Genomic DNA, 12676 nt, shown 5'->3' with positions numbered 1-12676 from the left:
AAAAGTATTTAATTTTTTCTGTTTTCTTGTGCATTTCTTGTCACGGAAGCAGCTGCCTGTCGAAGGGGAAGTTCAATTGAATTTTTTTTTCTATTTTGGCGAATAAATTGAGATCTCGCTGTTTTGACACTGATGGACTGAAGAGGATGACATAAAATGTAAGTTTCAAAGCATGCTTTCATAAAACTTTCGATATTTTTAATTTCATGGGTATCTTTCCTACAACAGATAGCATATAAACTGAATGAATCTGTGAATATATCAATAAGGAAAATCGGGAATAGTCCTATGTAACTGAAACGAAAAGGCAGCATCGCTTGATATTCAATAACATCTTTTCCCTAACGAAGGCAGACACTTAAAAATTTCAGACTGTTCACAAACTATTTCTCGGCTATTGCTGCTGTTGCTTTACGCCAAATAAGCATGGAAGTTTTCTGCCTGCAGGAACATCTCAGTAGTGCAGCGTCCATTGTACTATCAGTATGGTTCTCCTTCTCTAGCCTTGCAGCTGTAACTGGCAACGCAGTTGTGTTGTGGCTGTTCTATGAAAAGGAGTCTCTAAGAACAGTTTCTAACCGGTGTTTAACCTCAGCGGGGGATGGTTCGATTGGCCATGTCATAAAGTATTTTCTGGATTGTTGTCGAATGTTAAATTAAGCCATTAACTTATAGCAACTTGTTTATGATTATATTCACGTTGTGGATTCACACAACCGTGACCACTGTGTTTCAGTTGACCATTTCTTTGCGACTCGGTTTTCTTTCCGGTATCAGGACAAGCAAGAGGAGATGCTTTGCGGTAATTATTTTAGTGTGGTTCATCTCATTGAGTCTTCCTTTTTCGATAACGTTCTTTCAACTACTAAGAAAGGATAAAAAAGCGTTATGTTCATTGTATGTGCAGCGTAGAGTAGTTCCATCATTATTAGTCTCCATTTGCTATAATTTAATTTTCAAACTAACCAGAAAACAATTCGGGGGAATTTTAGAAGTTTCCTCACTCAGGCGAGAATATTAGAGTTCGTGCCATGCAAAATTTAAAAGCTTTCAAAATAATCGATTTTGTTTTTGCTGCCTGCATCGTCTGCTGGATGCCACATGTAGTTCTGCTCTTTGTTGAATTGTAGAATATCAACGTAAAATAGAAGTCTAGTCAGCGTAGGGCAATTTAATTGTTGTATGGCCTTGGGCCTAGGCAATCGATTTTTCCTTATCAGCGATCAACCCATTGATTACTACTTCAGAAATAGCGAATTTCGCCGAGCCTTTCGACGCACCTTACAATGGCTGCCCTTTGGAAATGAACTCCGGAGAGAAACTCCGGAGAGAATTCTCTTGCGGAATTCGATGTATAATGACAAGTTGATTTTGCAGATGGCGCCAATGCCAGTTCTCCATTGAGGCCGTTAATGTTGAGTTTCTCGTACAGAGATTATAGTGTAACATGAAACAAACCAGTATCTACCAGCTTCTGGACCATGTTTGTCGAAAGGTGAAGCTTTCAATCGAACGTCTGGATGGTATATTGTCGTTGTTCCGAGAAGATGGCTTGATCGAAGGCCTCATTCGGCGATGCACATTTACCATGATTGACCGATATAATTGTTCATGTGCAATTTGAAGTGGAGGAGTGAAAACAATTTGGAGTGAAAACAATTTGCTTTGACGTCTTCCAGATTGTTATGAGCGTCAAACTTAGCAGAAATTAGGGTTTCATATACCTCAGTAATTTGTTGGACGTCATATATTTCGCGAGTTTCTTTAAATAATTTTCGAGGTACTAGAGGTATGAACAAGCCTTGGCTTCATTTTTATTTTTTTTCTCTTTGCCACTGTCAGAACCATGAAGTTTCATTATTCCGTTTTAAATAGTAAACAAAACAAATTTTGCAATCCTTTCTTAACAAATGCGAGTTTTTTCGTAGTTGTAATTTACTGTTTAGCGAGGGAAATATCAACAATCTTTCTCACAAGTTTATAATGAAGATGAATATTTTATTTTAATTTTACTGTCTGTGGTTGAGTTAGAATTAAAGTCTCGTCTACATTTTTACGATCTCTTGCTTACTGAAAATTATGTTTATTTTTATGGCAAAATTTACACTTCTCCATTTCCGTTTATAAAACTGTCAATGTTTACAATCCTGCGGATCCAACAGAGATTTTATTTACCTTTTTATCTTCTAGTGAGTTGTTTAGGAAAGTTCTCGGTCATTTAATTTTATTAGGAATCAAATTCAATGCGAAAAAAATCGTAGCATTCAGAGCTATCAACTTAATTTTTTCGCGGAACAAATTAAGACCTACCGAATTCGCTGGACGCGACTTTATTGATAGGGTTTCGACTTCACCATCCTCCTTTAGCTCGTCAAATAAAATTTTTTTGACCACTTTCGACAAGAATCCTGCCATCCGAACATTTTTCTACCTGCTTTCAAGAAGTAAACTTTTCATTTTTGTTTCTCAAACAACCGCTTCCGCTGGAAACAATAGAGGTACCCGGCAATTTTGAAACGCTCATGGCGGCCATGTCTGTTTATAACTCGCGCGCGCTATCGCTTATTTCTCTCGCGAGTAATTAGCTTGCGTGTATCTTGGAATCCATTCTCCGCACGGTCCAAAAACCCCTTTGGAGCCTCCTTAAAGTGGAAAATTCTTATCAATAAAGATTTTTTATACATGAACACGTAAAAACTAGCAAGTTAAACCGACGTTTCTAAGTCATCATGACGCCATTGTCAAGGTAAATGTTTTCATAACGAAACCTGATTAAACATCATACCGGAAAGATAAAGGAGGAAATTAAAACTCTTTGTCAATTTTAGACAGTTTGGATATGCAAAATCGAGAGAAGAAGGAACGCTTACCGACCCTGCAGACCTTGCCTTTTTTTTTTAATTTTTTTGTTATTCCTATTTCTTTTCTAATCAAGGATTGACAAAATTCGTGCTTAAAATAGTCCGGTGCGGACTTGCGATATGGGGATGTGATGTGCAATAAAGCGCTTGGGTTTTCATCCCACCCAGTAGAGACCTCGTACCAAGAAGGACGTCCAAAGTAACTGGAACGTGGTGAAACAAAATGCTTGAAAAGTAGAATAATGGCTCTGCAAGTGTACTCTAACTGCTTTGAACATTTCTTGGGCGACCCCTATAAAATAACAGAGTGCACGTTCACCAAAGTTTACATACATTTTTCGAACGGAAACCCTGAAGGTGAATTACCTATTCACGTATATTCCTGTTTGAAAAATAAGCCGTACTGTTCTGACTTGTTTCACTGAAGAGAGAGTTTTACTCATGTATATATATTTGCGGAACGAAACCCCGAAGGAAAATTGCGCTTCAACGCTGATTGAACTTGCTATATTGAAAATAGAGCTCTGACGCCGCCTGAGAGTACAATCACTTGAAAGCCTCCATTGGACGAGTGGAATTCTTTGAAAAAAATGTGAGTTTCTTTCCTATCGAGCTTTTCTCTGGTGTCAACATTGTGACTGCATATTTTCAGTTAAGCTTTGATCCCATTTTCATCTGTGTAAAGTCCTGATATATATCAATCACCTGTTACGGTACGTTTTGAAACGCTAAAGTTTGAAAAAACCGTAGAATTTCCCAGCTACAAGTTGCTGTTTTGGTCTATTGATTTTATTCGAGACAAGCGCTAGTATTTTTTTATTCCGTTTGAAAATCCATGCAGTTCATATATCAAAATTAAGAGACGATTAACAAACAGAGCAATGAGGAAGTGTCTCTTAAAACCACTCATAGAAGCTGACTGTCGCAGTAACTTGACATTAGAACTTTACAGACTTTATTTTAGGATCCGCCTTAAGCAACATGCTCCAATTAAATGGTTGAGGAGAAAGCTCACTTTTGGAATTAAAGTAACCCTGGTAAGATACTAGCTCTAATTAAACTGTAAGCCGTTGATTTATAATATCCCTGGAATTAACAGCATTCATTCCAAGTTTTCTAACTTCCCACCATCAAAGCAGCTGCGTCTCAGGAAAAACATATTTTACTAAATAGATTATCTTCGTGTATCTGCGAATAAATGAAGACTTAGTTTTTCTTATCAGCAATGACATACGTACCCATTAAGACATTAAACTACGGCAAGAGGAAATGATATCCCATTATTTTCTCTTGAATACGGTTAGAAACATATCTTTTAGATTGCGATATATGGATAAGTTTACAACTTAGCTTCTAGAATTTCTTGTCACGGTTAATATACAACATTTTTAAAGCGGAAAATATTACACGATGGCATATATGCAAAATCATCGTATTAGTTCCTGTAAAATCTGCTTTGTTTTATGGGAGAGAGAGGTTAATTTTAAAGAATAAAGTGTCAAACTTTTCTCTAGCCTCTGATGTCATCGAATTCTGAATTCACATGAATAACAGTTGTCCAGACGAACATCTTAGCCGTGCAGCGTCCATCGTTCTATCGCTGTGGTTCTTCTTGTCTGGATTAGCAACCGTAACAGGAAATGCGGTCGTGTTGTGGTTGCTTTACAGAAAATAGTCTTTACGAACAATTTCCAACCGATTCTTAACCTCGTTGTCAGTAGCAGACCTTTTAGTTGGGTTGGTTCTTGATCCTACCTGGATCGTCATCAGATGCTTGATTCAGCCACCAGCTGGGAGCACTTTGCACAACAGTATATACATGTTGTGGATTCACACAACCAACGCCACAACCTTTAACTTGTGCTGCGTGTCTGTAGACCGGTTTATTGCGATTCGGTTTCCTTTCCGTTATCAGGAGATTGTAACCAAGAAAAGATGCTGTGCGGTGATTATTTTTGTGTGGCAAATTTCATTAGGTCTTCGTGATTTCACCATATTTTGAAGAAAATATTGAAAACTTAGTGCTGTGGTTGTCTCTGGCATTTGTAACACACGTAGCTCCATTATTTGTGGTCACTTTTTGTTATATGTTTATGTTTAAAACTGCACGACATCAATACAAAAGGACATTTCCCAGCGAAAATCTTCAAAGCTTCGACGTAAATAGCATTCCAGGGAATGGAGCCATAAAAAATTTCAAAGCTATTAAAACAATCGGTTGTATTTTGGGTGTCTATATTGTTTCATGGATGCCCAGTCTGGTTTTACTTGTGGTTCATTGTTATTATACAGCGGCGAGTCGCCTTTGTGACGACATCAAAGTAGACAGAGTTGTATGGCCTTGGGTTGAGGCAATCGCTTTTACTTCATCAGCAATCAACCCATTGATTTATTACTTCAGAAATAGCGACTTTCGCCGAGCCTTTCGCCGCACCTTCCATTGGCTGCCTCGTGTTCATGAACAAAATGCACAAGACCTTAATGCACAACCAAAGCAGAGCTCAGTGTTACGAAATGGTGGAACTAGTGCCGGCTTTGCAAGTAAGGAAACAGGGCTCTGAGGAAAGCGAAAATTATAAATCTCTTCCTCATCAATTCTACGCCTGGCTCCTGGTAGAGACATGGTGTTCAAAACGGGAAACAGGACTCCTCAGCACTTTTATATAATTCTCTTAAATTAATTCCTAGACCTAGTTTAGACATTCAAGTTTTTGATGACATGTAATATTTATGTCAAACGCTTTTCCCTAAGCATTAGTCGTTCGTCAGTGATTGATTCGGGCATGATGTATAAAGAACTGACGTAGAACTTGTTTTTAGTGAAATCCTTTACATATAAAGGCCAGGATAAAAACATTTTCTAGGCCATGTTTTGCTTTTCTTCAAAGGACTCGAGGGTATCAAAAGTGAAAATTTATTCCAAACAGACTTAGACCCTGAAGCTTTTCTTACCAACATTGACTTACATTTATATTTCTAAAACCTCTTAATGTTAGTCTGCTTTTCTGTAAAAGAGTCATTTTAAGCGTGATGGACGTGTCAGTTTGTCCAAAATCAAAATCTGTCCCCAAGGAAACTGTCTTTCGGCTGGCGCAAATTGGCGGATGATGGCAACCTTTGCACTAAAAATAGCCTGCTTTGCAACGGAAATTGGCGAGAGAAAAATGTTTCCTAAGTGGAACAATACCACTTTCATGTAATGGATTGAATTTCTGGGAATAATTGCAAAATATTTATTGTTAATAAAAATAACAGACCAAATGGCAGATTTGGATGTTATTATAAATTTACCCATCACAACATTTTAAGATAAAATGGAGTTCATGCTTTCAATAAACAGCATATCTGAGACGAATACACTTTGATATGATTGTAAGCAAATATATTATTTCAGTTTCTGTTACACTATTCTCTTACTTCTCCTGTAGACTACATCAAATGTAAATGAAAATCAACTGTTTGAGTTGGGCGAACATTTCAGCTGTGCAGCGACCATGTATCTATCTCTGCCACTTTCCTTGTCCATTTTAGTAGCTGCAACTGAAAACACAGTTGCGCTGGGGTTTTTTTACGAACAAACTCGAACTGATTTTAGGCGTCTTTGCCTGTTATTGACTTTTTAGCTGGGCTTGTCACAAACTACTGTGTGGATCCCTAACGATCGATGACAGCATTCTTTTTTCACTCAACAGGCAACTTCTAGATCCGGATAGTTTACAAATCGATTTCTTTTCTGTTATCAGTAAACTCTCACCTCGTGTTTAAATGAGAGTTTGTACCCACGGTAAAAGTTCTCTATTGCTTAAATCCTAGGGCAAAACACGAGTGTAAAGGAAAGATATCAATCTTAGTTGTCTGGCCTTCGGCTGCTGTGATCACGTCTTTATCAGCGATCAACCCATTAACTACTTCTTTCGAAATAGGGAGTTTCGCCAAGTGTTTTGTCGTACCTTGGTTGCCTTGTAAACCCAGCGGAAGAATCACTCTACAAGTGGAGGTAAAACCGGACCGAAACTGGGAACTGGATAGACCAAAATATTAGGATGTCTCACTTTATGAGGCTAGCAACAACTAACGAAGGGCAATTCAAACAAAACATTGGACTTACAATTTTTAAACATACTTGGACCCAAATGATGAGCAGATTGTGATCTTAAAAGCTACTTTTCGTATTTTTTTTTTCGAGAAAATCAGTTTGAATCTAAATGAAGATCCTGCTTGAAATAATCCCAAACTTGGGTTTCTTTATGATACCTAATGTTTCTGTCATTCTTCAAGTTTCATGAATACCTCCGTCGCCAACTCGAAAACTTAATTATTTGGATATATAATAATGGCAATTTGGTCGCCCCAGGCAGCAAAAATTGCGTGCAAATTTTGCTATCGATCAATACAATCATACGCGGCAATTTGTCACTTTGAATCCCAGGATCCAATCTGTAAAATATGGTATTAATATCCCCAGCCTGAACGACTGACTTTACTGGGAATTATTTGAGATGAACGAGGTAAGCTGCCAAACCGGGCGCACAAAGCGAAAGCCGACAAATTCAATCACTGGTATCAGCTATCGTCATTTTGCCGATCGCAGGGATCGGTAAAAACCACAATCTTCATGAAGACTGCCTTGTGTGTCACTGATTTGTTAAAATTGATTGATACTTAATTCTGCGAGAAGCGATATTCATAATTGTATGGTGATACCATATAAGAGTCGCAATTCTAATAAATATCTATAGAGATTGCACAACAGCTAGGACTGATGCGAGAGGCATCTTGGAGAGAATGTGGTTGGTGTGGGTCCTATTCGGCAATCATAAGAGTTCATACCCCTCATATTGCCATTTTTCTCAGCCGTTTATTTTGCAGTCGTAATGTGCACTGGGAACCAACGTTAAAAGAGTCTAGTGATTCCATGTTTAAGAACGAGGACAGGTACTACTCTTGTGGACCCGTACCCATTCCCCTCTCTTCCAATCGGATAACAATGTCCCTCGTTCGATGCTAGAATTGAGAATCCTAGTTAGTGAAGGGGCCAATTCCTCAGCTATTAGTTTTGAAATTCTGGGTTGCAAACCACCATATCCAGTTGCTTTACGAGTATTAAGATCTTCAAGGGTATCCTTCACTTCATGATGATTTACGGGTCTGAAACAAAAGGAATCATTTGATTCCCCCATATATGTAGAAATGAAAGGTAGACTGCTATGCGCAATAAAATGTTTCTCAGTTAAATCATCTACCTGTTCACCTCTTTTTCCCTTGGTCATGGATGAGAAATACTCAGAAAGACACTCTGCCATTACTAGCGTATCTCTTTCCAGTATGCCATCAATGGATAAATGTATTTCTCTCCCTGTCCTTTCTATCCAAAAACAGTTTGAAGGGATTCTATCAAAGAAACGATTGTAATGGAGGGTAAGTGGCTTTGAATACAGGCGAGAGCTCCACTCGAACGTTTCTTTAATTCATGCTCTCACTACTATACATGTACACTCTTTTCCCTCGCTCGCCTCGTGCGTTAACATCCGGGCCCTAGCGTATGACCGTATTGGGTAACGACACTACAACGATGTTGTGTGTTGATAACTGTAATCTGGGTTATTTCTATGTTCCTTCCTTTCCCAGTAGTATTTGTCAAAGATGAATCCTCTGTTCATCAAGCAGAACTGTGGTGTTACGAGTTTGATGTTTGAATGGCAGGTGATTTGCAGTCTAAACAGAACGCAGGGTTGTCGGAACAGCAACAAAATTTCCAAAATGAACGTAGCTTCTACTCAATAAACTCTACACTTGTACGTAACTTAGTAAACTTACACGGCCTCCGCCGACTTCACGCAACTTGTAAAATACACACGGCCCCCGCTAACTTCAATAAACTTGAAAAATACACACGGCCTCCGCCATCTTCAATAAATTTGAAAATACACACGGCCTTCGCCAAATTCAGCGAACACTGCCTCGTCACGCTTGATCCCCTTTCCCTCGATCACGACTGCTCACGAACAACTCTCTTCGCTTGTCAAAACTTAGTTAAAACTTCGCTTAACCTATCCTACTTATATACTCACGCGATAAAATACTAGAACTTTCTAAAAAAGGTCTAATTATAGCAACATTACAAAATATACCGCTTTTGGAAACGATTAGATAATGTACTAAAATAAACAAGCCATGACCTTTCGCGAAGCTTCCAGAGGGCCATGCATATCACGCAACACTATTTTTCGTAACATGTGGTTATCATTCGCAATTATGTTATTTGTATTTTCGATCATGGTGGTATCTTTCTGCTACATTTATATTTTCAGAAAAGTCAATAAGCAACAAAAGCAAGTGAAGAAGGCACATCTGCCATCAAGTTAATTTTAATGCTGTTGCTATCTATCTGTATCCCGAGGTAGTACAACAATCTTGCAGCTTGTCAGCTTGTAGGTGTATCTTAAATCATAAACATCTTGGGGGGTTACTTGCAAGGGCCGTGGCTCTCCAGTTAACAAGAATAAGAGTTTACAATTATTCGGATTTTCTTAGTTATATTACGTTACTCCTTTTGTTTCCTTGTAATGGAGAAGAGGAGTCTGCTTGCAAGGGCAGCAGTTCCTGTTTCCAGTGCTGCATTTCCTTTGGGTGGGGTGAGCACCAGGATTGCAGAGAATCCTAATGCTCTTTGGCGTTTTTGAGTGCCCTCACCTTTATTGGGCCATAAAAGGTTTAATTTTGTTCCACGTAAATTTCTCAAGATCTCAAAACATGTTTTCATTAAAGCGGCTATGGGCCTTTGTTCATTGCCATTTAACTCCAACCAGTGGTTTGTTTTGATTTGTGTTGGGGCGCAGCAAACGAACTTCAGGATATGCAGAACTGATTTATTCATATATGTAGACTGGACAAAGGGGAAAAACATAAATGAAATATTTGCTTGCGAACGGGATTTTTATGTTTTTTACCTGGCAATCTAATGTTTAATTGTCTTGTCGTGTTACTGGTTACGTGACAACATCCGGACATGTGCCTAGAGCTCCCGGGGTTAAATCAATGCATGACCCTCTAAGACTAAAGGTCGGTATTGCACAATCTGCTGCTATCGCGTCATTCTATTCTTTGGCTGGCTGGGAAAGGAGTGTTTTCGCTCCCAACCCTGCCCTTATTTTGTCCTCTCGGCATAGCGCTAGGTTGTTGTTTTCCAATTTCGTTTTTGGGTGCCCTACCTTTACCGGGCCAAATGTTTAATTTTGTTCCTCGTAAATTTCTCAAGATCTCAAAACACGTTTTTATTAGAGCGGCTATGGGCCTTTGTTCATAGCCATTTAACTCCACCCAGTGGTTTGTTTTGATTTATGTTGGGGCCTAGCAAACGAGTTTCAGGATATGCAGCACTGATTTATTTATATTTGTAGACTGGACAAAGGGGAAAAACATAAAACAATGAATTGGTGGCAATTTCGGTGTACAAAGGCAGTCTTGCGGGATTAGAACTCTTTCTTCTTCTAAAATCTCTGTTCGCTCTAACATATTGGCATTGTTCCTGCTTACCTGACGGGCGCTATATTTTTTTTATCTCATTAACTTCGGTAGTTTACAAGAATTTCCAGCCCAAAGAAAAGCTGTAATGGCACATGTCTAAAATTACAGCTGTAAGATACATTTTTACGTTTGTTTGACATCGCCGAGTCATTGGTCTAGTCGTATTTCATAAAAAAAACCAAATGACTTTTCCGACTTCCGAAAGAGCTTATCATTAAATTTTAAGGAGACTGAGAGGTGAGTTTCTTGTGACCCAGACTGATATTTACTCTTGAAAACAAATAATGACAGATTAAAATCATGCTTCATTTGGTAGTCATCAATTAATCTAGACACATATACGTTTTCTGTTGTTAGATCAGACTATAACATTTATCATCAAACTGGCCCGCTAACTCGGTAGGAATCAATGCGGTCACTTTTGTGATTAGAACGAAACTCCATTTAACTGTTAACCAGGAACTGTTAGCGATATGAGTATTCAAATTGAGAGTTTCCTCGTAGACATCCTGTTTCAATTTAATAAAAACACCTGCATGTCAACGGAAACCTTTCTGTTAATTTTGGTTCTAAATTTTCCACAAAATCACTTGAATCGTAGCGACGACTCTTTTTCATAAGGACAGGAAGATTAAGACATTGATAAAGATTTCGAAACATTTTGCTGGAAAGAGTTCTTGTTGTTGTTTATTTTCTTTTTCTTTTTTCAACTCACCTTTTCGGAAACTTTTAAAGACCAATAAGGCGCGCCTGTAAATAAAAAAGGGTCTTGGATGACTGGGATATGATAATCTATCAAAACACTCAAGTTTCAGAAAGATCTGTTTGGTTTGCCGAGAGGAAAAGAAAATTTCAAGAATTTCCAAAGCTTAATTTCTTTCTTCTGCTGTCGCTGTTCGCCATCTAACCATGAATGATAGCGACCCAAACGTTCAGCTTAGCAGTGCAGCGTCCATCGTTCTATCACTGTGGCTCTCCTTGTCTGGTTTTGCAGCCGTAACTGGAAATGCAGTCGTGTTGTGGCTATTCTACAAACACGAGTCTCTACGAACAATTTCCAACCATTTCTTGGCCTCTTTATCCGTGGCTGACCTTTTCGTTGGGCTGGTGATAGTCCCTGCGTGGGTCATTTTCACATGGTGGTTAACATTTCACAGTGTGGTTAGCTTCTTTTTAGAATTTTTGTGGATTCACACGACCGTCACCACTACTTTCAACATATGCTGTGTTTCAATCGACCGATTTATTGCCATTCGGTTTCCATTTCGCTATCAGGACATTGTCACCAAGAAAAGATGTTACCTGGTGATAACTTTGGTGTGGTTATTTTCACTGGGTCTTCCTCTCTCGATGTTGTCAGTACATGGCGAGCAAAGTATTGATGTTTCAGTGCTGTGGATTTCTGTGGCAGTTATAACATTTGCTTTTCCAATACTTGTAGTCTCACTTTCCTATATTTTTATTTTCAAAGCGGCAAAAAAGCAATTTCAAAGAATATCAGCAGGAGAAAATCCCACAATATCCCACGACAATTCTGGAGTTCCTACAACGCAAAACTTTAAAGCTATAAAAACAATCGGTTTCGTTTTAGGTGCTTGTATTATCGCATGGATGCCCAGTTTTGTTGTTCTGTTTGTTGATTGTTACTATACCGTGATAAATGAATGGGATAAAGTTGACAGATTATATTTTATTGTGTGGCCTTGGGTTGAGGCAATCGCTTTTACCTCATCAGCAATCAATCCATTCATATATTACTTTCGAAATAAAGAGTTCCGTCAAGCCTTTCGCCCTTAGCTTTCGCTGGTTACCTAGTGAAAACAGAAAGGAAAGGACAACAACAACCGGGCTGAATCCAACTCGAAACTCAATGGTACGAAATGGTGTGAGTTCTGGAGATGTAGGGACTAAAAACCCGAGCCCCGAGGACATCTTAAAGGAAAATGACTCTGCCATTGATTGATGAAATGGACTGCAACTCTGGTTTGTGCATTAATAACAAATTTTATGATAATAGTGTGTTATATCTAATAAAAGAATCCTCTTTGCAACAGTCCTTAGTTTGAAAGTCTCTTGATACGTACAACACCCTCCGCACATTGCCTAAATGTTATGATTTGCTTTTGCAATTACTCAGTTGCGTTATATGGAGATGTTAATAATATAATATAGAACAGGTTGTACTTTTCTCTATAAATGGCATCAGGTGATCTCAGGTTAGTCGGCGTCAACTTAGTGATCCCGGTTAGGATGATTAGGTCAAATCTATATACGTATTGCAGCTTGCT

At 38.6% G+C, this 12676-nt stretch overlaps 2 pseudogenes across 1 annotated transcript; both read left to right on the top strand.

Annotated features, from left to right (window-relative positions):
• Positions 1–2924: 2924 nt before the first annotated feature.
• On the top strand, positions 2925–6266 carry LOC148723909 (beta-2 adrenergic receptor-like; annotated as a pseudogene). Its single transcript, XR_015991967.1, has 2 exons — positions 2925–3898; positions 4376–6266. The product of XR_015991967.1 is annotated as a beta-2 adrenergic receptor-like (transcript).
• A 5026-nt stretch (positions 6267–11292) lies between these two features.
• LOC148723908 (beta-2 adrenergic receptor-like) lies at positions 11293–12351 on the top strand (annotated as a pseudogene).
• The last annotated feature ends 325 nt before the right edge of the window (positions 12352–12676 follow it).

Source organism: Stylophora pistillata, chromosome 9, assembly GCF_964205215.1.
Source record: "Stylophora pistillata chromosome 9, jaStyPist1.2, whole genome shotgun sequence".
NCBI classification, from domain to species: domain Eukaryota; kingdom Metazoa; phylum Cnidaria; class Anthozoa; order Scleractinia; family Pocilloporidae; genus Stylophora; species Stylophora pistillata.
The sequence above is the reverse complement of the archived record's forward strand: the minus strand, read 5'-3'. Positions and strand labels throughout refer to the sequence as shown.